Here is a 24183-nt window from a genome sequence, read left to right as displayed (position 1 = left end):
AACTATACGGAATACAAATTAATTCTCTCCATACTGGATTTTACGGCGAATTTTGGCGTGGTGAAAAGTTGATAGCTGTCGCATTTTAGTCCTCAATTTTCATATGCAAGATACAATGATCTTTAAGTTCGTTTCAGTTAATTACGGATACTACAAATTACCTACTATGTTGTTATTTGTAGTTAGTAAGAATAGTAATAAGATTAAGAAACTATATTGAAAGTTTATATTGCTAAGCCTATTAAAGTTTTTTTCAATCATCGCCTCCACGGTACAGTGGTCAGTGTATTAGCGAGTTTATAATTGGAGACCTCAATTCGATCTTCTGTGGAGGCTTATAGATAAATAACTTGGTGTAGCAGGGCACAGCTAAAATACTACCTACTATACAACGATTGCAAAAAAAATCATTTGGCTTTTCAAATATTCTTCCTATTTATTGAAAATCCAAAATACATTTTATCCACGAAAAATAGAGATTAATAAATTGCCGGTAGAATCAGAAACAATCAAATTATTAATGAAAGCTCTCGTCACAGCAATAACAAAACTGTAATCATGAGAGGACGTTGACTTGCCGTACTTATAGTTAGTTATGTGGTAACAAAAAGTCGAAAACAAACGCAATGAACATTGTGTAATTGAAACTAACATTTCGATATCGTAACTGGTAATTGATATTGGTTTTGTAAATCATTAAATTGATTGAAAACACTATAATGTAGTGTGCTTGGTGCCTGGCGCAAAACCGGGCCACAACATGCGGAGTCACGGCTTGCTTTCTGGTAAAAACTACAAAAACTAAATTATATTGATGGAATCGACTCCATTTGATTGATGATGAGTGAGCATTTTTTAATTTATTTCGAGTATTTCGGTCCTCACTCCCCGAGGTCGGTGCGGATCGATGTTTTGTTGTATTAGTTTATTTAAGGTTCAGTACACACGTTCTGTATGGAAATTCAGCAGAATGAAAGCTTTATAATATTTTGGTGTAGCAAAAATGGAATGTGTTTATAAAAGGCATTGTTCGGGAAAGGTTTTTGATTAGGCGTTTACTAAGTGATTAAGCGAAAACCAAAACTAGAATTTCTTTATCAGTAATCTTTTAAGAAATACTACTTTATATCAATTCGACACTCTAAATTATCACATAAAGTAATGATACTTAAACTTTAAATTAATTTACAATCGTAACGGATCCCCAATAAAAAGTAAAACAAGAGCCGCGTGGTCTCGGGCGGACGCGCGGTTTTTTCTAACCGAAATTTTGGCTCAGGTGTCTATTAATATTAATTGACGTTTGTGAAATTTGGCCTCTAATATACTAAGAACAATGACGATGCATACTTGCCAATGATTGATAAACGTGAGCTCAATTTCTTTTTAAAAACATTTAATTATATGGCGTTCGCTTCCAGGTTTAATGATATTTTATATATGTAGCTATATTCAAGTCGCATTTATGTGAATATTAGATTCGCTAATTGGATTGATTAGAGAAAGCTACAGCTGCTCATAGTTGAAACGTAAGGTTTTGTTACGTAGACCTTACGTAGTTTTCTTTAATCCTCATTTGTATCTATATATTATGTATGATTAAAAGATACTATAATGTGCAGATATAAAAACAAGATAGTTTTCGATTCCTCCGCGACTGCCTCTTCAGTCGCCTTTACTTGTTTAGGTTTTGCTATCATTCATCAAATACTGATTAAATTGTAGGACAAAATATATAGGCTTCATTGGGGAAGTAAATGTTTTAGTACGTAAATTAAGAACCGAATTTTCACCGGTTTAAAACCTATGACCAGTCTAAAAAATTTCATTTTTATGCCATCAAATGTGGCATATTGTAAATACCTTTACACAAACAAATAAAATTATATTTTTTGTTGTTTGCATCATTTTACAAAGTCTAATCTAACCTTCAAGTATTGAGTTAATGGTCCATACTTACAAATGGCAACTTTAATTGACAGGGTTCAAGTACATTTATAATGAATATCAAGTTTAGATTAAGATTATTATAATTAAATATTAAAAAATCCAATAAAATAACCTCCAATGTCATATCAATTATAAATATTTAAGGGAAATATGACCATTGGGTTTTCATATTTATTCATATCTTTGTGACGCTTTTGGTTACTGGCCTTCGAGTTAAAGAAATAAAAAATATTTAGGAATTCTGTAACAATTGTTTTTTAATCTTTTAGTTATGAAGGTTGTATGGTAGAGGTCGCTAAAAACTGCGTTTTTCACAAACAAAATTATACCTATTATTGCTGTGTCATGTTCGTTTGCATTTTCCATTCATCTTTTCTACTATTGAAGATATCTTAAATATTATTGATAATGTTTAATACTGATAAGTATATTGAACAAATATTATCTAGAACTAAAATACAGATTATTAATATCGTTGATTACGAAATATTTAGACATAATAACAACTCCTACTATTCTAAAACCAGTAAAGGACCACTTGAGGCAGATTGATGTTTTATAAAATAATAATTCGTAGGTATATTCTTCTTATTTTAAAAATATAAATTGTACCTTAAATCTAGGCCAATGAAATATTCAAAAACCTTGTTTATTTCAAATCTCCGTGTTAACTAAGTAGGTTAAAGTATAGAAAACGCGTCTTGATGATAAATCACAACTAATCGCTGGTCTCGTCATCCGTAACGAAAGATATTATTTAGTATTTTTAATTATTTACCCGTCCTTCCAAAAAGTAAACGCAATAGATCATACTGGAAGAGCTAGAAGATTTTTACGATTTTTCCAATTTTGATTGAAGGACCAAAGAAGGATTATAGGCGTCGTGGGAATCATTTGAATCAATGCATTGTCTTTAATCACACAACCTATACATACACTAAACATACATATACTATCAAATATTACTATCATTAGGTAAAACGCTTTAAGTTTGTCATATATTCTTTAACTTCATATCGGAAAGTATTGCACGGTATGAAAAGGCATTAATAAAAAGGGATATTTCACAAAATAGCCTCTTGACCTTGCATGTAATAGGTTTTGTTGTACAATTAAATGAAGGTAGGTATAACATTAAGTAAGGGTACCTAATAATAGGTACAATTTGTAAACAGTACACAACAATATAATTATAAATTCAATAAAAAATGTATTTCCTTGTCCCTTCCAGATGTTTATATCCTCCTCAAGGTAGCTACCGTCCGTGCGTGTTATAATGACTGTAATTTTAACTAGCCCTTGTTTTAATTGAGTTATGGTCACTTTCACGCTTATAATCTCTCCTCCATACCTATCTTATGTCTACAACCACTCATTAATTTTCAAAACTAATATGCAGCGCATCTATTACCCCATTATTCTAATGTGTTATTTTTAGTTGTTTTAGTTATTCTAAACATCAAATGATCTTATGACATAACTACATAATATAAAATAAAGTCGCTTTCGCTGTCCCTATGTCCCTTTGTATGCTTAAATCTCTAAAACTACGCAACGGATTTTGATGCTATTTTTTTTATAGATAGTGATTCTCGACGAAGGTTTTAGTATGTAATTTATTAGGTTTTAGACAAAGCGGGCGAAGCCGCGGACGGAAAACTAGTTGTCTATAATCTAAACTCTCAACTTTTTTACCCAACTGCCAAAATGTCACGGTTGAAATTCCCTTGCTACAATTACTTGCTCATTACCCATTAACCTATTTGTACACGTATCTTTCACATATTCGCCGTAATTCCCGTTAATAAAGCTGATTACATATCACATAAAACAATACGTTCTCACGCCGCGACACATGTATTTTGAACGTAGCTACGTAATAACGTAATGATATCAGTTTTATTATGCACGTGAAAGTGTCCTTCTCATGTTTATTTTGTGATTTTGCATAAATGAAAATCGGCTGTTGGAAATTTGGAGCGATTTCGTTTTAATTTGTGACCCTGTATCTTGTATCTATAATAACAATGTTTACTTTTTAATTTTGTTGTTAATAATAACAACAATTGTTGTATTTTAAAGCCTAGTTATACCTTTGTAATTTAGCAATAATATAGTCGCATTAGTAGGTAGAGCGGTAGTTTCCACGTTAAAACTTTCTTACCAGCATTCACTGTCACAGTGGAAGTAAAATATGAATTACGATAAACAATGATTACGCACAAGGCAGCGTATAGTAAGTAAGGTTTCAGTTACATAATGCCCCAAAATAAGTCTTATTCGATTTAGCTAACAATTTCTTTGTTGTTTGTGAAAAATCGCATATAATCTATTAGCTTCTGACGTTACATCGTGCGTCATAAAACGGAATAGGATACGAATTGAGGATATCATATTTTGGAAAATAGAGTTATAAATTCAAAGGACCGGTTATACATTGGTAGATATATATATAGTCTCTGTGTGACCAATTTATATTTTGTTTGTATAATGAAATTACATCTAAATATATCTATTTCGAAATTCAGACTAAACAAGTAAACAATCACCAAATACGCGTAAAGGAGTCCCAATTAAAAGGCAACAGAATAAATTAGAAGTGAAATATTGGTCGATAGTCGAATAACGAGCGGCGGACTCGCTTCCGAAAACCATCACGCCACGACCACGGCAGAAACAAAAAGACACTCGTCCCCACTGCACTTCCGATTGCTGTGCCAACGCTGAAAAATTACAAGCCAAGTGGAGTTAATATATTACGAACGCTGCAACACAAATCATCTTTTTGTACGAATGTTTATATGGTAATGGGGGTGCAGTGAGATTCAGTTGCAACTTCAATGATGATTACTTTTAAATTCTGTTAAAAACCTAGTATTGGCTGATAATTTTCTATTTCAATTCAATTAAAGATATTCTTCTTTTTCTTTTTTCAAATTTCCCTCTAGTATTTTATTTTTTACTATAGCCATAAAACTTAAACAAACTTATCCAAATTGTATCCAAAAAGGACCAACCGGGCAATGAACTAAAATTAAGATTTAAGAAATTAAGACAAGGACGCCATTACTCACGTCGTTTGATTTGTTTTTAATGCAACAACACGATATATGATGATGAACCGTAATAAACAATGCAATCTGTCATTAAATCTCAAGAAGGACCTAATTTAAAACCGCAAATGTTAATACAGTTGCACTAATTTCGCCCCTACATAACAGAATATGTCCTTCAAACCTTCCGAGAAGCAATGACGCACGGAGATTTTGTAAAAAATACAATTACAACTTTGTTGTTGCGATGGGTCGTTCGTGGAACAAAATACTGTTTTGTTTCCTAGCGATAGCCGCAGCAAATTGACTTGGCGACTTTCAACAATATTTGACGTATTTCTCTTTATAATTGCTGGACCACTTAATGCGTTTATTGCCGTTTATAAATCTTTTAGTATTGCTGCAGTGTAAATGTTTATGGTTAATTTAGATGTCTGCTAGATAGTTATCGACGTCTTAAACTAAGATAAAATCATAAAGAAATGGTTCACTGTTTATTATTTTGACGACCCGATTGGCGCTGATCATCACAACATACGTACAATTTCATTGTACAATATTATAATAGAAGTCATTGTTTTTGTTACGCACATTGCGTACTTAAATAAACTTTTATTTTTTGTAATAATTGACATTAAGGAGGTGGAATTTTTTTTTTCGGAAAGAAAAAAGGAGAACGAGATTTTTCGCCTCCTTATTTGGCCTCCTATATCCAACAAACATAAAAATCATATCATGAATTTGCTGTAACGTGAAATAAAGACAAAGAAACACTTTCGCAATTATAATATTAGGTAAAAGGAATTGAGAAGGTAGTGTACCAGGAAGATAAACACAATTTTAGTGTCACATTTACTCATCTTCCGTATGTACAACTTAGTTAAAACATAACTTGCCTCACAACACCTAACTCGCGGAAGACCTCACAATGTCATTTCAACCATGTTTCAACTAAACAATATTTCGCAATAATTTGTCCTCTGTCAAGTCTGTCATTATTGCCTTCACATATCACTCATCGATACGACATTGTAGCAAGTAAACACACGACTAATGCCCACTATAGCATTTAACAATCAGCCATAACAATCCTGGTTACATTTAATGTCTTCCAATTACAGTCTTCATCGGTTTAACGATTTCGCTGAGCGCTAACTATTCCAATTTTATGTTTGTACCGAAACGCGAATTCCGGGACTGTGTTAAAACATTAATGTTTGCAAATAAATATTCAATATGTAATTATATAAATACTAGCGTTTCCTTTAAGTGCCTATAAAAAACAATTTTAAGATGAAGATTGTTGTTAAATGTTTCTTTCCTCTTGATTTATTTGGTTAAGCTGGTGACTAGACATGGGTAGAATTGAAACGATACGGATAATTGTATCACTAATTTAATTTCATTGACATATTTTATACTACATTTGTCGTAATTAATTAAACTGTGAACTTAATTAATTTCTAAATTTATCTCTATTTTCCTCATTTCCTGGGCATATAATAAGTAAGCCTCAATTTTTAGTATTAAAGGTATTAATTATTAATAACCTGCTCTTTCCAATTAATTTGCCAAAATATTGAAGGTTTAAATTCTCTAGGCATTAAAGTTTTGCATTATAAAATACCGGCACTTTCATACAGATTCCACAATTTCACGTCGCATGGTAAGTACCATGATTTCCCAGGAATTGCATTTAATCCAGATTTGTCAGATCTAAACTGCTTTTGCACTTTTGTCTTGCTCACGGTGACTTACGAATTTTATTATCTATGGCTTAAAATGATATATGGCCGCTCTTAACTGGAGAATCATAAAATATTTTCTGTTTGTAAAATATTTCTGAAGCAATAAAGCAATAATTCACTACGGGACTACGGGAAAGATGGCGAGCTTTATTTGCTGCCATAAACGGCATTTATGGTGTACTTTTTTGCTGGCCGTACCTTGTGCAGATAAAGAGCGGTATAACACTGAAATTAAAGATCTCGTGAAATGCAATTACTTTTTAAATCTAATAATGTTAGCCATTTCCAAAGCTAAACCTTAATGTTTATCGTGGTACAGTGTATTTTACATTTACTTAAGTTAATTAGCTTTGCTCATCATAGGTGAAAAGCATAGGTATTTTCCATACCTAGTAATTTCAAGAAACTATCATCATTGTTATCTTGAAATAAATCAAAACCGACGAGAGGCATCGCTCAGTCGGCGTTCACACTTCGCTTGTGTGAAACTTTGGAAGTGTCGACGGGGGGCTCCATTAGTCAGCGTGATTAGTTCGAGTTATGTTTCAATGAGATGAATAATCGCCGGTAACAGAGACAAATGCGTTATTGCTCGTGCGCACCTGTACCTCTGTACCCTTTCCATCAAACGCACCGCGCTATCACTCAAAGACTGTGGTGTGAGGATGAAGTTGTATTCTCACTTGAAATACTTTCCTAGACTGTTTACTGTAAATAATAATATTATAATACCTAGTATGGAAATGTTAATGCTTAAAATTATGTCCCTTATTTATGTGTAGATACTATCTCTCTCGTGTATAGAGATAACAAAGAGCAAAAATATCGGAAATGATCTAATTATGAAAATAAAATGAAATCAATTTAGTTTCTTCACTATGCTCTTTTAATATGAGAAGCGAAATGTTAAATGAAGGTCGTTTGAGTGATACCATTTTTAAGTCCAATCCTTAACACTGCCCTTTAAAATTACTCCTTTGCTTAAAAAGCGATTAAAAAAGTAATATCGATGTAAGATCGTACATCGTGCGTCGTTTGAACTCGGCCGCTGTGTCCAGAAGATTTACAACAGAGGTAATAGCTACTGTGATAATATTGCACTATCGATATTGCCCTCCCTTCTCAGAATTGATATGTTTCATAGCGATTTTAATATATGCTCTAGATTTTAGATGGAGTTGAGTTAAACTGAATTTCCAAATTAATAGACCTGTCCAATCATAAATTTCCATAGTCGATTTTCCCTTGAGGCTTGATGTGTTTGGGAAAATGTTATAATATGTTATCGTAAACTTTATTATAACCACTATGACCCTAAGGAACTGTGCAGGTCTTCCGAGTTCCATCTTATTAAAAATACTCCTAGAGCCTATGATATTTTCGACTTATAACGGTAAAATCAAGGGCAATAAAAACAATGAAAATCATAAGGTTGAAGAACACCCTGAGGTGATCAAATCAATGTAATTATATCACCGGTAAATCAATTAAATTATCTTACTAGCTATTATACTCCAATTTGTTAACACAAACCAAAATTTTCAAATTAGCGTTTTACGCTTGGATAGTACGTAGTAGAGATCCATTAATGTTATACAACACATTATGATTTTAAAGCAATTAATCAATTTTACTTTTTAAAAAAATACCTCTGAAAATGCTCATCATGTCATTAGCTTCATTTCCTCAAATATATAAAATATGATCAGCATCAAATACTAAAGAGACGTGTTATGTGATGAAGGATACATCACTCAAGAGGTCCAGGTAGGGATGATACAAGCCGACTCATCAATTGAGATGCACCATAAATCATTGCGTTGTGATTAATCAAGTGCCAGCAACATTTAACTATCCAAAAGATATTTATGGGATAAGATATGACTGGTACTTTCTACTGAGGTTTTAAAGTTTAACATGTACTTGGCTTCAAATGCAAATGGAGTACTAATTTTTAGGAAAATCGGTCTATCTTCTACTACTATAATTAATTGTCATTCTTCACATAATGACAGATCGCGGAAGACATAATATATCAGAGAAACTCGAGAGCGAAATAACTTACTGTATCTAGTTATAATTTGTCAAAATATTTTTAATTCCTAAAGACGAAAGGTGAAATCAATATCATTATAACGAAAGTAAATCAAACATAATATTGTAATTTATAAGTTAGGCGACCAACTTCACGTCAAGATGATGTTGCGTTTTCGAGCGTCGGCCTCATTTGTAAAATGGGTTGTTTCTTACCTTTTTTATGTCTATAAATATTTTATGATACATTCCAGACTGCCATTCGATTGTAATCAGATTAATATTCATCGAACGCGATCAAAGGATAAAAAATATTAGGTAGGTACATTGAGTTATTTTAACAACTAAAAACATTCCGATGCTACAAATCACCTTATGATTGGACATTTGGACACATATCTCAAATATTAATGATATTTGTATTCATTTATGCAACTAAGTGCTTAAAATATCTTTGACTAAACTATAATTCCTTCGGATAACGTTGACAGTAACAATATCAGTAGAGAATTATAGTTGAGCCAATTTAATAGGCAACATTTGACGTCTATCAATTTTATCTTCATAGGGTGGTAACCTGCTTAAAAACATCGATTAAAGCGAATTAATCGATACGGACTTGAAACATTTGTCAATCGAACTTGAAACACATGTCAATAATTTATGATGATTTTTATTCCCAAGTAATCAATGCATTCGATTCTAGATGTCAGATTTCGATTTTTAGAGTAACGTCTCTGGTATTTAAAAAGAAAAAAGGTTTATTGACACAAAATTGTAGCGACGTCAGTTCTTTAAATAAGAAAATGTTTATTATGTTTAGAATGGTTAATCAGTAAAATCAAATCCTAAAATTATTTGCATCGGTCATTATTATTATAAATATGTAATCGTAATTGAAAAAAGTTAAGCAAATGTGCAGTTACAACAAAATGAAATATCATGTTATTCTATGTCGTCGTTACGAGGTTACGTTGTTGAATTTTGTTGAACTGTCAAATGTTGCCTATTAAAATGGCTCTACTATAGGTTCGGCTAGATTTATATGCAAAAGTAATAACAAGCACTGGGGTAAGTCCTAAGACGAATTCATCGCCGTATAAAAACTCTACTGAGAGCTTTGTTTCAATATGTGTAGGTCATGGGAATTAATTCCGAAATACGGCACCAATTTGTACGTAAATATCTTTGTAATTTGAAAAACAATGTTTTTTTTATAAATTAACATGTTCAGATTTATTGAGATTCCCTTGATCTGTAGGCTTATCGTGTAGTTTTTGCGCTAATATACATTCATATCGAAAATGAATACTAAATATTAGTCTTTAAAGTTCAAATTCATTTGAAGATAATGTAGATTCCAGTGAGGTTCGAGTGAGTCCATCCACGAATGTCAAAGTTATGACGTGTTAGATTGATTATCGGATGGATGTTAAAATACGTTTTATGACTTTTTATGACGAGCTTTGTGTATAAACTTCTTAGCAGATACGTTCTTGGCCACTATAGGTATATCTGTAGAAATGAGAAAATATTTTATGTTCATATAAAAATAACATAGGTACCATTAAAATAAGCAAAGTTTATGCGCCATTTCAAGTGTGTCTTTTTTTCAACGGTCATTTTATGTACTAAAGTGCGTTTCACGAAAGAGTTCCCCTGCCGTTATGTTGGCATACCTGACTGTCAAAAACGAAAATATTTTTTTTTAATCAAAAATGACAGATAATAATAATAAATAAAAATTTCATTTATTATACAGAGAAAATATTCTCCTTTCTTCCTAGCCTTATCCCGTATCTTATGGGGTCGGCTGCCTAGAAAGGAGAATGTTTTCTCTGTCATTTTTGATTAAAAAAAAATATTTTCATTTTTGACAGTCAGGTAAGCCAACATAACGGCAGGGGAACTCTTTCGTGAAACGCACTCTAGACATATTTTGAGGTCAACCTTGTGGGCAATCGAAAATTATTCAGCCACTAAATAGACAAGATAACTCGCATTTTTATTCTCGACTGTTATTAAAAAAAAAATTCTTGTTTAATTAGACAATTTGTTTGATAAATTTTATTTACTACACGATAGATACATTTTTCTTCGAACTACAATTCCCTGAAAAAAGCGTATCTAGAGTAACATGTCGAACTGACCAACCACATACATTCAACTTGCCTTTAACTTTCAATTACGCACATGTTGATATCTTCTCGCTATTCGTTAATTTATTGCGCAAATTGTCTGATAGCCGGTGGCATGACATGCCTCTACATATCCGGTAAAAATGGGTTCATTGCACGCGACCACCCATCGGCCCGTGACGCCTAAACATACTATCCAGTTTGTGTATCGTTATTTATAGGAGACACAAATCATAAACAAATTGATAAATATACCTGTATACTAACATCCTGGGTCCTTAATGCAAGGGTTTGCCAATTAGATATATTTAATGTATTGGATAGATCATAGAAGGCGCTCGCCTATGTGACTAATGATTTGATGTAGATAAACTCCGGGATAAATTGATCACAGATTCACAGTTAATATTGTGCATCTAGTTATTAGGCTAATCCAAGCCTATAAAATAGGTAGTAATTAGAAGTACTATATCATAAGTACCTTCTTATGCTACGGTGGTCAATGTGACCATTATAAAACTACAGATACTCTTGCTCTCAGCCTCTTCTTCTGTAGTATACAAATATATGTTGTACCATTCCAGATTATAACTTTTTTCTGCGTCAAATTGAAAGGACAACTAGTTAAAAATGATAAAACATCATCAATAGATCAAGTTTATCATTAGTGTAGCACTGAAGTCCAATTTTGGAGTCAGTTACACAAAACAAAATAGACTAAAATTGGACTCAGGAGATTCTTTTTACTTTCAATCTTCTTACTTTCAATCATCATTAACACCATCAAAAAATAAATAACAGATTTAGAGATTTACACTAGATATTTTTACATTAACTTGGAACCGGAAGCTGCTCCTACAGCGTAGTTCCAGTGCGATTCGTAGCGAACGTAAATCTTGTTATCCATTGGTAGGCGATACTTTATTTCTACGCACCTAATAATTAATGATTTTTATTACATGCTCAATATTATATTCTGACAAATTATTTAAATTTAAAGAAATTAACAACAGTTAGCATATCTATATTTATAAAACTCAAAGGTGACTGATATAGTGATCTATCAACGCATAGCCACTGGACGTATAGGGCTGAAATTTGGCATGCAGGTAGATATATGTTAAGACGTAGGCATCCGCTAAGAAAGGATTTCGCGAAATTCTTGCGGGAACGGGGAAAAACGGGGATGCACGTACGAATCATTTGATTCAGTCTTTTTTGTATACTTTACTACTAGCGAAATGGTGTCCTTACATAGATGAGTTTTATAAAATTTTACTAGTCTCTGGTCTAACCCTAACTTTGTCGAATCTTACTTTTGTAAGATTCTATAATCATGCCAAGTTTTCTACTTTCAATTATTATGAACTGCCCTTAAAACACATCTGCAACACATATATTTAAATAATTTATATAGTTAAAGGAAGATATTATTTTCACCGTATAAAAATATTATTTGCAAATCATAATTTGAAGGTATTTCAGTGACATACGTACACATTGAAATTGTTGTTATTTTATTTACATTTAAGATATTCAAAAGTAATAAAATAGTAATATCTTTATTCTGGTATAATGTTATTACAAAGTTGCAAAAAAGCTGGTTAATATCATAGCTTGACGTGGATAAACAGCATTGCCAACTTAACCATGTCACTTCCGGTTTTACCTAACTGTACTTCGTGTTATTTTTATATTTTTGATTTTTTAATCATTACTGAAGTTTTTACTTCGGCATTCGGATATTAAAGAATTTGTAATACCATGATATAACATATTGTTTTGTAATAGTAACGTCAAATTTATTTCGATTTTAAAATGCTGCAACCATTCAGCATAATGCTTTTTTTGTTTCGAACAATTAGTAAATAACTTCAATTTCAAGTTATATGAAACTGTAATGTACTTATGTATAGTACATATATGCTACATGTTATTTATTAAATTGAAACCCGATTTTTCAAATTTTATTCAGACCACGTACCCACTTGACAAGGCTGTCGAAAGTTCAACATTTAACCCATATCTACCCCTAGTATCTACCTTTTTTAATCCGTCATCATAAACGTCTAAAATAGACTAATAAACCGCCGCGGAAGCGTCTAATGACACGAACCACCACGTGCATCCCAATTTACCCTTTACATTATTACATATTAAACATGTTTTACCCCTCATTAGTATCGGTAGCGTGCGATTTAATACAATTTCTTTCACGAAATCATTTCTGGTTAAGGCGCCATTTGGCTAAAAAGGGTGGTTAGATAACACGCGCAATTTTCCTTTAAATAACTCATAACACGATTCCAACCTAATTACGAGCTTCGTGCGATTGGATATTGTTCATTATGGTAATTAGGTCGTTTCTTGCTCGTGAGAGATTCGAGTTATGAAATTGGAGTAAAAAATATGCTCCTTCGGTTTTTGGGAGACGTACAAATGAATTATGTTACGTCATGTCAAGTAACTTACTGTTTCATTGAAAATTCGTAAAGTACTTATGACTATGGGTGTATCAACGTTCACTTTTACTAGGTAGGTAACCAACTACCACCACAGATGTAGCACGTTGTTTCCGGGTCTGCAGTTGTTATTTCCACATTGGAAATGTGAAAAGAGAAACGACTTAGTTTGTCATATTGTTCCGGGGACCCTATTGCGTTTCATGTTAGATCCCCGCGTTCCTGTTATATGTTTTGGGATTATCCATCGTGGAGGCTTAGTGCCATATGCTTTTTCCCCCAAAAGACAGAGTAACCTATTAGATTTCCAATTTCCAAAAAATGTTAACTTTATCATAATATAATATGTTTTTAATACAGTTCAAAACGGTGTTTTACCTTCTATTTCTACCTTTCTAACAAAGGTAAATTATTATCGATACTTTGTACGGTTCTAAAACCTACGTTTGTAGGAGGTACATCGTTCATATCTTACCTGGTTTCCCATGCATCATTTCAAACGACAAAAAATTGTAAACATAAATGTGTCGTATTATGATGAATGGTTGTTCCTGTATTACGTTAAATCGTGGCTAGCTCTCCGCCCGCGACTTCACTCGAGTGCATTTCCGTTGTTCTGCTCTCAACATTTTCCATGCTTAAAAATCGGCATCAAAATTCTTTGCGTAGTTTAATTGATCTAAACATACTTAGGTACAGATAGCGTTAAGCGACTTTTTTATACTAAGTATGTGAGTTATTTTTTTATACATTTCAAGTTTCTGAGGCCGTATATACCTACGTATATACCTTTTATTCCCAGTCAATTTACGCCAACGTGAATTGTAATTCACGGCGTAATCTGTCTGGAAATAAGAGCAGAATTACTTTCAGATTTGATATCTATTCATGTTGGACAGGGAAATTTGTAGTTTGCTTAACAGTACAGCAGCATAAATAAAAGCTTGTTAAAAATGTAAGCAAGCATCTTATCAATATTCGCGTTCTAGAAACAATATCGCTAGACAGTGTGTCTACACGGTGCGCAGGCATGAATGGCCGGTACCCCGCGGCTCGTGAGTTATGCGCGGCCCCCGGGGTGCGCCGCTGCTTTCACACCTCCGCCCGCGTGTGGTCTTGCTTTACGAGACGGGCTCGGCTGCTGCGCGCGCGCGGGATGCTGTGTGCGAGAGTGGAACAGAGTCGATAGAAAATATGCTCATAGATGAATTGGGGATACATTTTTGCATATGTGGATGTTCGACTTAAAAAGACGCGCATCTTTAAGATCAGATAAGATTAACCTTAATGGTTCCCTAATTTTAGATTAATTTGTAACTAATTAAACAAACTGAAGAAGTAAATCAATTAATATCAAAATATAACCTGTTTCAGCTGCGATGAGTAAAAAATATATTTTAAATATTTAGAATTTGCATATAGGTCCCGTAAAATAATAAACCTTTTCTATATCCTTAAATTCAAAGGGTAGTACTGTACACTGCACAAAATTGTTGGTCCATTTATTTCTACAAAAATCACCTCTTGCATACCGCCGTCCAAACCGCACCTAAATCTTGCTGCGTACTACTAGACGTCCAACGCGGCCGATATTATAATATTAGTCGCATTAGTGTGTATACTTCACTTTGAAATTATTTTATTCCTCAGACTTATTACGACCTGCCGGCTCCCCGAGATACGATAGCCGCCGTGCTTTTTATTGGACAGGAAGGAAATTCTTACATTCAATATACTAGTGTTATTTATTCAAATGTCCAGGAATATCGATCCGGTAAATGCGACGCATTTTATAGTAGCCACGAGACATTGGAGATATAATGTTTCAGAGTATAATGTGACGTCTAAATGTGACAGTGGTAGATTCATGGATGAGTTAGGAGTATGACTGAAATCTGAGACAGATTCATTGGTGTTGCACACCATCTAATCTTCCTTAAACCTTTCTTATTATGATTGACTATTTATGCCAAATGCAAATTACTGATTCAAAAGACGATTCGTATAAAAATAAGCTCATAGATGTCCTTGATGGTTTTCTTTATAATATTTTTGAAGTGAAACTTTGAGAGTAAAATTTTAAGGTCGCGTCATGGCAATACCGTCACGTCATGGAGTACGGTGACGTTTTTCTGTATCTTAGAACCTTGCCAAAGAATTTTCACTTCTGACACATGTACTCTGCACCTAAGCTCTTATTTTTATTGGCTATGTAGAATATGATATAGAGATTCCTGGATGCGATTTTATTTGTTTTTGTTAAATATTTCAATTTTAGGGGCTTCTTATAGCTTCTTATACGCTACACTCGACACCAGGAACAGCAGTCTCTATTTTCAATAAATTTGTATAATTTACAATTTCAAAATCGTTCGTCTATTCCCATTTCCCATATCAGGTAGGATACCTGTGCAAAATTCATTCCCCTTCAAATTTCATGAGTTAATTATCTACTGATTATACATTTAACTGGGTACGTGCATATGCATCTTAAGCCTTATATCCACTTGAGCATGCTCAGGCGAATGAGCGGCTCATTTGGCCGAGCCGCTCTAGTGGAGACGCCTGAGCATGCTCGGGCCGCGCGTGCTCAGGCGTCTCCACTTGAGCGGCTCGGCCAAATGAGCCGCTCATTCGCCTGAGCATGCTCAAGTGGATATAAGGCTTTACGGTTTGCGGCTCGGCGGTTGCGTTAAGCCGCCTTATTTATCGCCGTCCCTCTGCCCGCTAGAGATTTATGCGGCCGCGGGAAATCACTGCGATTCTTTTATTGCACGCCTCATAAGCGAAGCGTTGAGGTGGGTACTACTGTCACTTCGCGCAAAACATCTGATTTTTCAAACTTAAAATGTCTTTATGTATCATACATTGCACTTGTAAGATAATACATACACACACATATTAAGAAAAAACACTATTTTTAACGTTCATGATATTTTTGATGTCATTTTTGTTATTTAAACTAGTTAAAAAACAGTTTAAAAAAGTTCTGTCTTAGACGTCCGTGTGTCTGTATGTGCGGATCCTTTTTCTTGTTAACACGATAGCGACCGAAATACTTTACTAATCGAGTCTTTTTTTTTTCTCTTACGCTTGAGTATGCTCAGGAATAGAACCCTTTCATTTTTCAGGGTCTGATTCGATGTGGTTTTATTGTTATTAAATAAACAAAAATAATAATTAATAAATATTTATTAAAAAAAAATTATGAGGCGTGCACTTTTGGATTTTCCAAATTATTTTAATTTTGCACGCCTCATAAGCGAAGCGTTGAGGTGGGTACTACTGTCACTTCGCGCAAAACATCTGATTTTTCAAACTTAAAATGTCTTTATGTATCATACATTGCACTTGTAAGATAATACATACACACACATATTAAGAAAAAACACTATTTTTAACATTCATGATATTTTTGATGTCATTTTTGTTATTTAAACTAGTTAAAAAACAGTTTAAAAAAGTTCTGTCTTGGACGTCCGTGTGTCTGTATGTGCGGAGGATTTTCTTGTTAACACGATAGCGACCGAAATACTTTACTAATCGAGTCTTTTTTGCACGCCTCATAAGCGAAGCGTTGAGGTGGGTACTACTGTCACTTCGCGCAAAACATCTGATTTTTCAAACTTAAAATGTCTTTAAATGTATCATACATTGCACTTGTAAGATAATACATACACACACATATTAAGAAAAAACACTATTTTTAACGTTCATGATATTTTTGATGTCATTTTTGTTATTTAAACTAGTTAAAAAACAGTTTAAAAAAGTTCTGTCTTGGACGTCCGTGTGTCTGTATGTGCGGATCCTTTTTCTTGTTAACACGATAGCGACCGAAATACTTTACTAATCGAGTCTTTTTTTTTTCTCTTACGCTTGAGTATGCTCAGGAATAGAACCCTTTCATTTTTCAGGGTCTGATTCGATGTGGTTTTATTGTTATTAAATAAACAAAAATAATAATTAATAAATATTTATTAAAAAAAAATTATGAGGCGTGCACTTTTGGATTTTCCAAATTATTTTAATTTTGCACGCCTCATAAGCGAAGCGTTGAGGTGGGTACTACTGTCACTTCGCGCAAAACATCTGATTTTTCAAACTTAAAATGTCTTTATGTATCATACATTGCACTTGTAAGATACACATACACACACATATTAAGAAAAAACACTATTTTTAACATTCATGATATTTTTGATGTCATTTTTGTTATTTAAACTAGTTAAAAAACAGTTTAAAAAAGTTCTGTCTTGGACGTCCGTGTGTCTGTATGTGCGGAGGATTTTCTTGTTAACACGATAGCGACCGAAATACTTTACTAATCGAGTCTTTTTTTTCTCTTACGCTTGAGTATGCTCAGGAATAGAACCCTTTCATTTTTCAGGGTCTGATTCAATGTGGTTTAATTGTTATTTAATAAACAAAAATAATAATTAATAAATAATTATTAAAAAAAATTATGAGGCGTGCACTTTTGGATTTTCCAAATTATATTTTTCTCTTACGCTTGAGTATGCTCAGGAATAGAACCCTTTCATTTTTCAGGGTCTGATTCGATGCGGTTTAATTGTTATTAAATAAACAAAAATAATAATTAAAAATAATTATTAAAAAAAAATTATGAGGCGTGCACTTTTGGATTTTCCAAATTATTTTAAATTTCGAATGTTTATTTGGTGGTCACTCTATAGTTTATAGTGCGTATAATAATGTTGGTATAGTATGATAGATAGTTCGCGTATAGAAACAAATAATATGATCACGTTGAACTACACGAGGTACGTTACCTTGAAGCGTTTACAATATTATCAAATTAGTTGGTCGTTTAAAAGCTCTTTTTTTGCTACTTTTATGGTTGCTCATATATTTTTCTGCAATACGTCTTTTATTTTATGTAATATTATTTGAAATCCCAAAAAAATATTTCATCACGCAGAAATAAAAATAAACAATAGCTTGAATAAGTACTTCTTATAAAAAACAAAACTAATGATTTCGCATCCCATTCTTGATATCGTTGGTAATGAATGCGGGAGTGCGGGGGCGTCGAGTGCAGGAGATTTATTGAACGGCTACTTGTATTTACTTATTTAGCATATACAGATAATATATTTTATTTCGGACATTCGAGCCCATACTCGTTCATGTATGCATTATAATTTTTGGAATTTAAATTCCGATCTTTTACTAATAGAATAGTTCTAACGATTATATTATAGTTTCTGCGATTTTCTGGAAGAATCCTATAATTCAGAAGTACATTAGGTATGTACCTATATCTATGAGAGAATAAATACAAATCAATTTGTTAGTAAAGCATGTGTAGTAAGTTCTTAGATTTTTTTTTTCACTGCAGGTATGTAATCGCCAATCCGTACCAACTTACAAGTTACTTTCTTATATACCCTTTAGCCTTCGCTTCTTTGGAATGATGTAGTGTTCATGTAGTCAAATAATTTAAAAAATACGTTAATTTTTAATTTTTATATTTTAATCATAAATCGCACTTTATTAGCAAAGATTATACATACCTACTATGCACACATCTCAAACCATAATTGAACTCCTCAGGCCCAGATATAATATTACAGCAGAGAAGATAGTGGGAAATATTACGAGCATATACAATCGGCGACAGGCGACAGCCAGAGAAATGACAGTGAAAAACGCGAACAACCCAAGCCCAGCAAGATTAAACCCCGTTCGTAGATTTCATTTGCAGATTTCATTCTCTTAGATTAAGTTGCTAGTGCGGCTCTTGGCTCATTGTTCAGTTTTCATGAGAACCTTATTGCATGCTAGTGGGGACGCTACTGTATCATACCTACGGGCTACGGCCAGTGTATAAAAGCAGGCCCTCTAGAGTGCAGCTAGGATATTTTTAATCTTTGCTTAAGGGTTAGCACATTGCGTATGAATGTTGTTATAATAATATGTAGATACTTCCAATTGAGTAGGGATATGAAATATTTAAAATTGCCTTGTTATTTTTCAAAATATTATATGATATATCCAATTTATACTTACAATTGTTATGCCGCAAAAGTTGAATAAGTAAAACCAAAAACTATACACATACCTACATACTTATACTTACGTTTCAAATTTACTCAAATAAAAGTAAAAACTTTAAAAAAATAACATATTTTATTATCATTACTTGCCGGTTTACATTATTGAGATAAACAAGATAATTTACTCATAAGCAAAAATGTTACATGAATATCAATTCAAAGTTCTACCTCACATCAACCACGACCAGAACTAATAATCACAATATCATAGTAGAGCTGAGTATCGATGTAACAGTTCAATACAGGCTGTACTGTTTAAGTGCAAGATTAATTGGGGAGCTATCCTATAATATCTCGCTAATAAGCACCAATATGTTAACGTAGCTGATAACAAGTTCCCCGTAAGCGCGGTAGGCTGGAGTATCGTGTTAAGACATTAAGCTGCTGTATGTAGATCCAATCTCGGTAAACAAATAGCGTCGCGCTCTGTAGGCGATTGAGTTATTACATCTTCCTGTTGGGCTACTTGTTTTTGTAGAATGCTTGTTTTATTAATTACGTGTCATAAATAATAAATATTTTATGTAATGCGATACGCAGGTACGATGCGGGCGATAGGACGCGACTCCATTGTGTCATTAGTCAACTTTTTATCGATGTATTGTTTTTCTTGTGGTCGTTTAATTTTTATTGATTTATTTGAGTGTCTTTGATGTGTTATATTTTTGGAAAATTGTAGCAATTGTAAAAATAGAGTAAATAATAAGGCCTGTTACTTAGTAGGTAGGTACCTATACTGAGTATTTTTATTGATTATATTAGTTACATAATAAGTATGTTTTATAAAAAAGTTTAAATCAGAAATGGCAGAGGATCTACTATAACTAGGTATCCAGCATTTAAACACTAAACCTAAAACCATTGAATTTCAAAGATTTTAAATGTTTCGTAGCTTTTAACTGGATTTTCAAAACTTTCCCTTCTAGATCTTTCTTAGTAACTACAGTGAAATATAGTTATTAAACAAATATGAAACTAAAAGATCTAGAACCGTTATCTTGAGGCAAAGAAAATCTAGCATTTATATTTTAACACTAACGACGCTTCATTACAAGTCATGACTGTGCAGGCGAGGGTCTCGTTATTTCTATCGGGACAAACTTTATTTCGCATTTTATTATGAAACGTCTATTTATATCCAAAAGAAAAATATTTTTTTTATTGTTTTAGAACAATATAGAATATGCTTTAACGTTATAATTTATTTTTTCTTATTAGTGAACAAAGTTACCTACTTACTTACCTACTTTATATTTTTTTCTGTAATCGATTATAATTAGCTCTTATCAAAAGTACTTTGTAATGTTATCGTATTTTCAGTAAAATAAGGAACTTATTCGTACGATAATGTATGTAGAGCACGTTTTGACTTTTTAGTCCGCGGGACTCCGGACTAGGTAGTTTTATAAATTACTAGCGGTCCGCCCCGGCTTCACCCGTGGTACATATGAAAAATAGATGTTGGCCGATTCTCAGACTTACCCGATATGCACAGAAAATTTCATGAGAATCGGTCCACCCGTTTCGGAGGAGTATGCAGACTAACATTGTGACACGAGAATTTTATATATAAGAAGACTAGCGGCCCGCCCCGGCTTCGCCCGTGGTACATATGAAAAATAGATGTTGGCCGATTCTCAGACTTACCCGATATGCACAGAAAATTTCATGAGAATCGGTCCACCCGTTTCGGAGGAGTATGCAGACTAACATTGTGACACGAGAATTTTATATATAAGACTAGCGGTCCGCCCCGGCTTCGCCCGTGGTACATATGAAAAATAGATGTTGGCCGATTCTCAGACTTACCCGATATGCACAGAAAATTTCATGAGAATCGGTCCACCCGTTTCGGAGGAGTATGCAGACTAACATTGTGACACGAGAATTTTATATATAGATAAGATAAGATTACAACTATTGGAGTTAAGCCATATTAATGATACCTAGTTTATATTCTCAATTAACACAGAGTTTCACATTATCTGTTTAAAGGAAAACAGGCGAGTGGCTAGTGAAATTTAAATCACATAACATCGAAATGTGTGAATAAATCATTCCCCGAATATGCCTAAGTGTAACCTGCGGGCTTCCCATACGAAATAAAATAATAATATGTATTGTACAAGTGAAACTCCAAGTTTGTCATTACCCGCCATTACCATTTACCGTCGCTAATATGCCACTGTAACATGACGAAATTATTTCACAAATTCCACACGTATTTTAAAACATACGTGCCTTACATAACTGCGTGAAAGTATGTAATAATTTACGTTTTTCATGTGGTATAAATGCCTCATCTTATTTCACATAATATAGCTATCTACCAACAATAAGTTAGATTTATTTTATTTATTGATTTTTATTGCGATATATTCTCGATTCATATTCTGACATTTTTCTTCTTGACTATAATTAATATGAGTTGCAAAAGCAGAGCATACCTTCTTAAATTCAGTTATGTGTGCTAACATTATTCAGTTAAGAACATTTAATTTTAATTAATTGCTGGTAATTATAGCTAGTAAAATAATATACCATGTACCGTGCAATGGTAACTATTTCATTAATAATTTAATCTGTAGTATTGCTGTATACTAAATCTTAATGTTATTTATGCTACACACTCCTATTCCTATTATACCAATTTATAAAACTCGATTTTATTTAAACTTCTGTTTGATACTTTGAAGTTCAGTCCGAAGAGCCACAAAAAGCGATATTTTGACGCTATTAATCCTAAAATAGTGATGGTTAACATTGATTAGGCACGTCACATTAAGACGGGGGTCTGAATCGCGACGTCCGAACACATGTCGATTTCAATCAGTCGATTAATGAACAACCTCACCACGGGTCCTCGACCGAACTCCTTTGAAATAAATGGATTCCGTTCTTAGCTTATTACTTTAGTTTTGGATATAGGTCATCGATTAGTCATAGCTTAGTATTGTGTTTTTGTTTTTGATTACGAATGTATCAGATTGTAGAGTTTGTGAGCGTACCTGCCTGTACGCTCTACATTGTATGTATACTGTATAGCCTATGTCTAGGAGATATCCGGAATACTTCATTAATAAAAACTGGGAATACTGTCACAATAACATTACAATTAGCTGTATCGATTCGATATATTTTAAGGTTAAATCATGTTTTTGAAAATAATACCAATACCATGGAATTAATAAGATATTTTCCGTTGTTTCAGATATCTCATCGGGTGTGTGACTTCAGCGATCGTTAAGGACAGACAAAAACTAGATATGAAGTTGTAAATTGTATAAAATGTTCAATCAAAAAATTATGTATTACGTTTTAATAATATTTCCATTGTTAATATGTATCATATAGTTTAAGCATTAGGTATTATGAGTTAGACGGATGTAAAACATCTGCATTAGTAAAAATTATAGAGTAGATAAGAAATACATTTAAAATGTGAATCTATAAAATAAATATTTTTATTAAATGTATTGTTTTATTTTGAAAAATATCCCAATGGCTACGTCACATGCGACGGACGTGCATAATAGGTATAACTTAGTCGAAATTTTTTAATAAAAGACAATTATTTTAAATATTATACTATACATATTTATTATTGTCCAAAACAGTGCATTCGCAACAAGAATCATATTCATTCAATAACTTTCGGACCAATCCTCGAAATAATACTCTCAAAAAGGGGTATCTGTATTTTCCAAAACGTCAAACCGAAATCACGAGAATGATTCGTTTCAGTCTCGCTTTGTCTCTATTAATGTGCACACGTCGTCACCCTTAGCATCACATTAAGAATAGATAAAAATGGTCCTGGTCACGCCTGTCTGTGTTATACGTCAAATTAATATTGAATTAATGATAGCTTGTTTTTATTAATTAATAACTTCTGGACTAGTGTTTTCTTTACCGATGCATAAACACAATAAGATTTCATAGAGCAACATGTTGACTACCTTATTCTTAGAAAAACTCCATCCCGAACCAAGCTGCTCGTAAAGAATGTTTGATTTTTTTTAATTTTATTTTACATACAAATACAAAATATTTAAAACTATTTAATTAGGTACATATTTATTTAAACCACATAATATTTTCATAACAGATTGTAAATTAGTGAGAAATTAAACTAAGATGCTTGTAATTTTACACATGTCGCACTCTTCAACAAAAGATCTTATCAAGAGGGCGTAAAAAGGAAACATGACTAATTACTACTAACTACCGCTACTAAACTATATTTTAATTCGCCGTTTTACAAAATTGTGTGTCCGAACAAATGAAACATTTTCATTACACTGCTGCAAATTCAACGCCTATAACTTGTTGTCTTGTTATGAAGCAGCAATGGATGTTGAATATAGTTTATGGTCGTGGCTTCGCTTTTGTATGAATGTTCCTTGCGTGAGTTGTAGGGAACCGATGTTGGTAGTCGACATATGGGCATGACCGCTGTCAGGTGGTTTGGAGGGCACCTGTCAATATTTTGAAATAAATGAAGAACTGACATCTAGACACCCAACGGAGTTCCTTGGGGTCAAATCAACTTGAACTGTAATCTTTATATGTAGCTCATAATCAGACGGTGTACCGACCTATTCACCATTTCTGGAGAAATTATATTTTAACTAGTAGTTAACAACTTAAAATCAAACCAATGTCAACAAGCTGACTATGACTGTACAAAAACTACCTATATGATAAATCTTCTCATT

General features: G+C 33.0%; 1 long non-coding RNA gene across 1 annotated transcript in view; it reads left to right on the top strand.

The window, feature by feature from the left end:
* LOC149490715 (uncharacterized) overlaps positions 1-22880 on the top strand; it is a 244929-nt gene extending 222049 nt beyond the window's left edge. The window contains exon 4 of the long non-coding RNA XR_016317216.1: positions 22677-22880. This is a non-coding gene — a long non-coding RNA (uncharacterized LOC149490715). The remainder of the gene's footprint in view (positions 1-22676) is intronic.
* Positions 22881-24183: the final 1303 nt, after the last annotated feature.

This window comes from Colias philodice, chromosome 2, assembly GCF_061535455.1.
Source record: "Colias philodice isolate Cphi_HAF_F1 chromosome 2, ilColPhil1 Martin Lab GWU primary, whole genome shotgun sequence".
In the NCBI taxonomy this organism is placed as follows: domain Eukaryota; kingdom Metazoa; phylum Arthropoda; class Insecta; order Lepidoptera; family Pieridae; genus Colias; species Colias philodice.
Note: the sequence above shows the minus strand (reverse complement) of the source record. Positions and strands in the feature narration are given on the sequence as shown.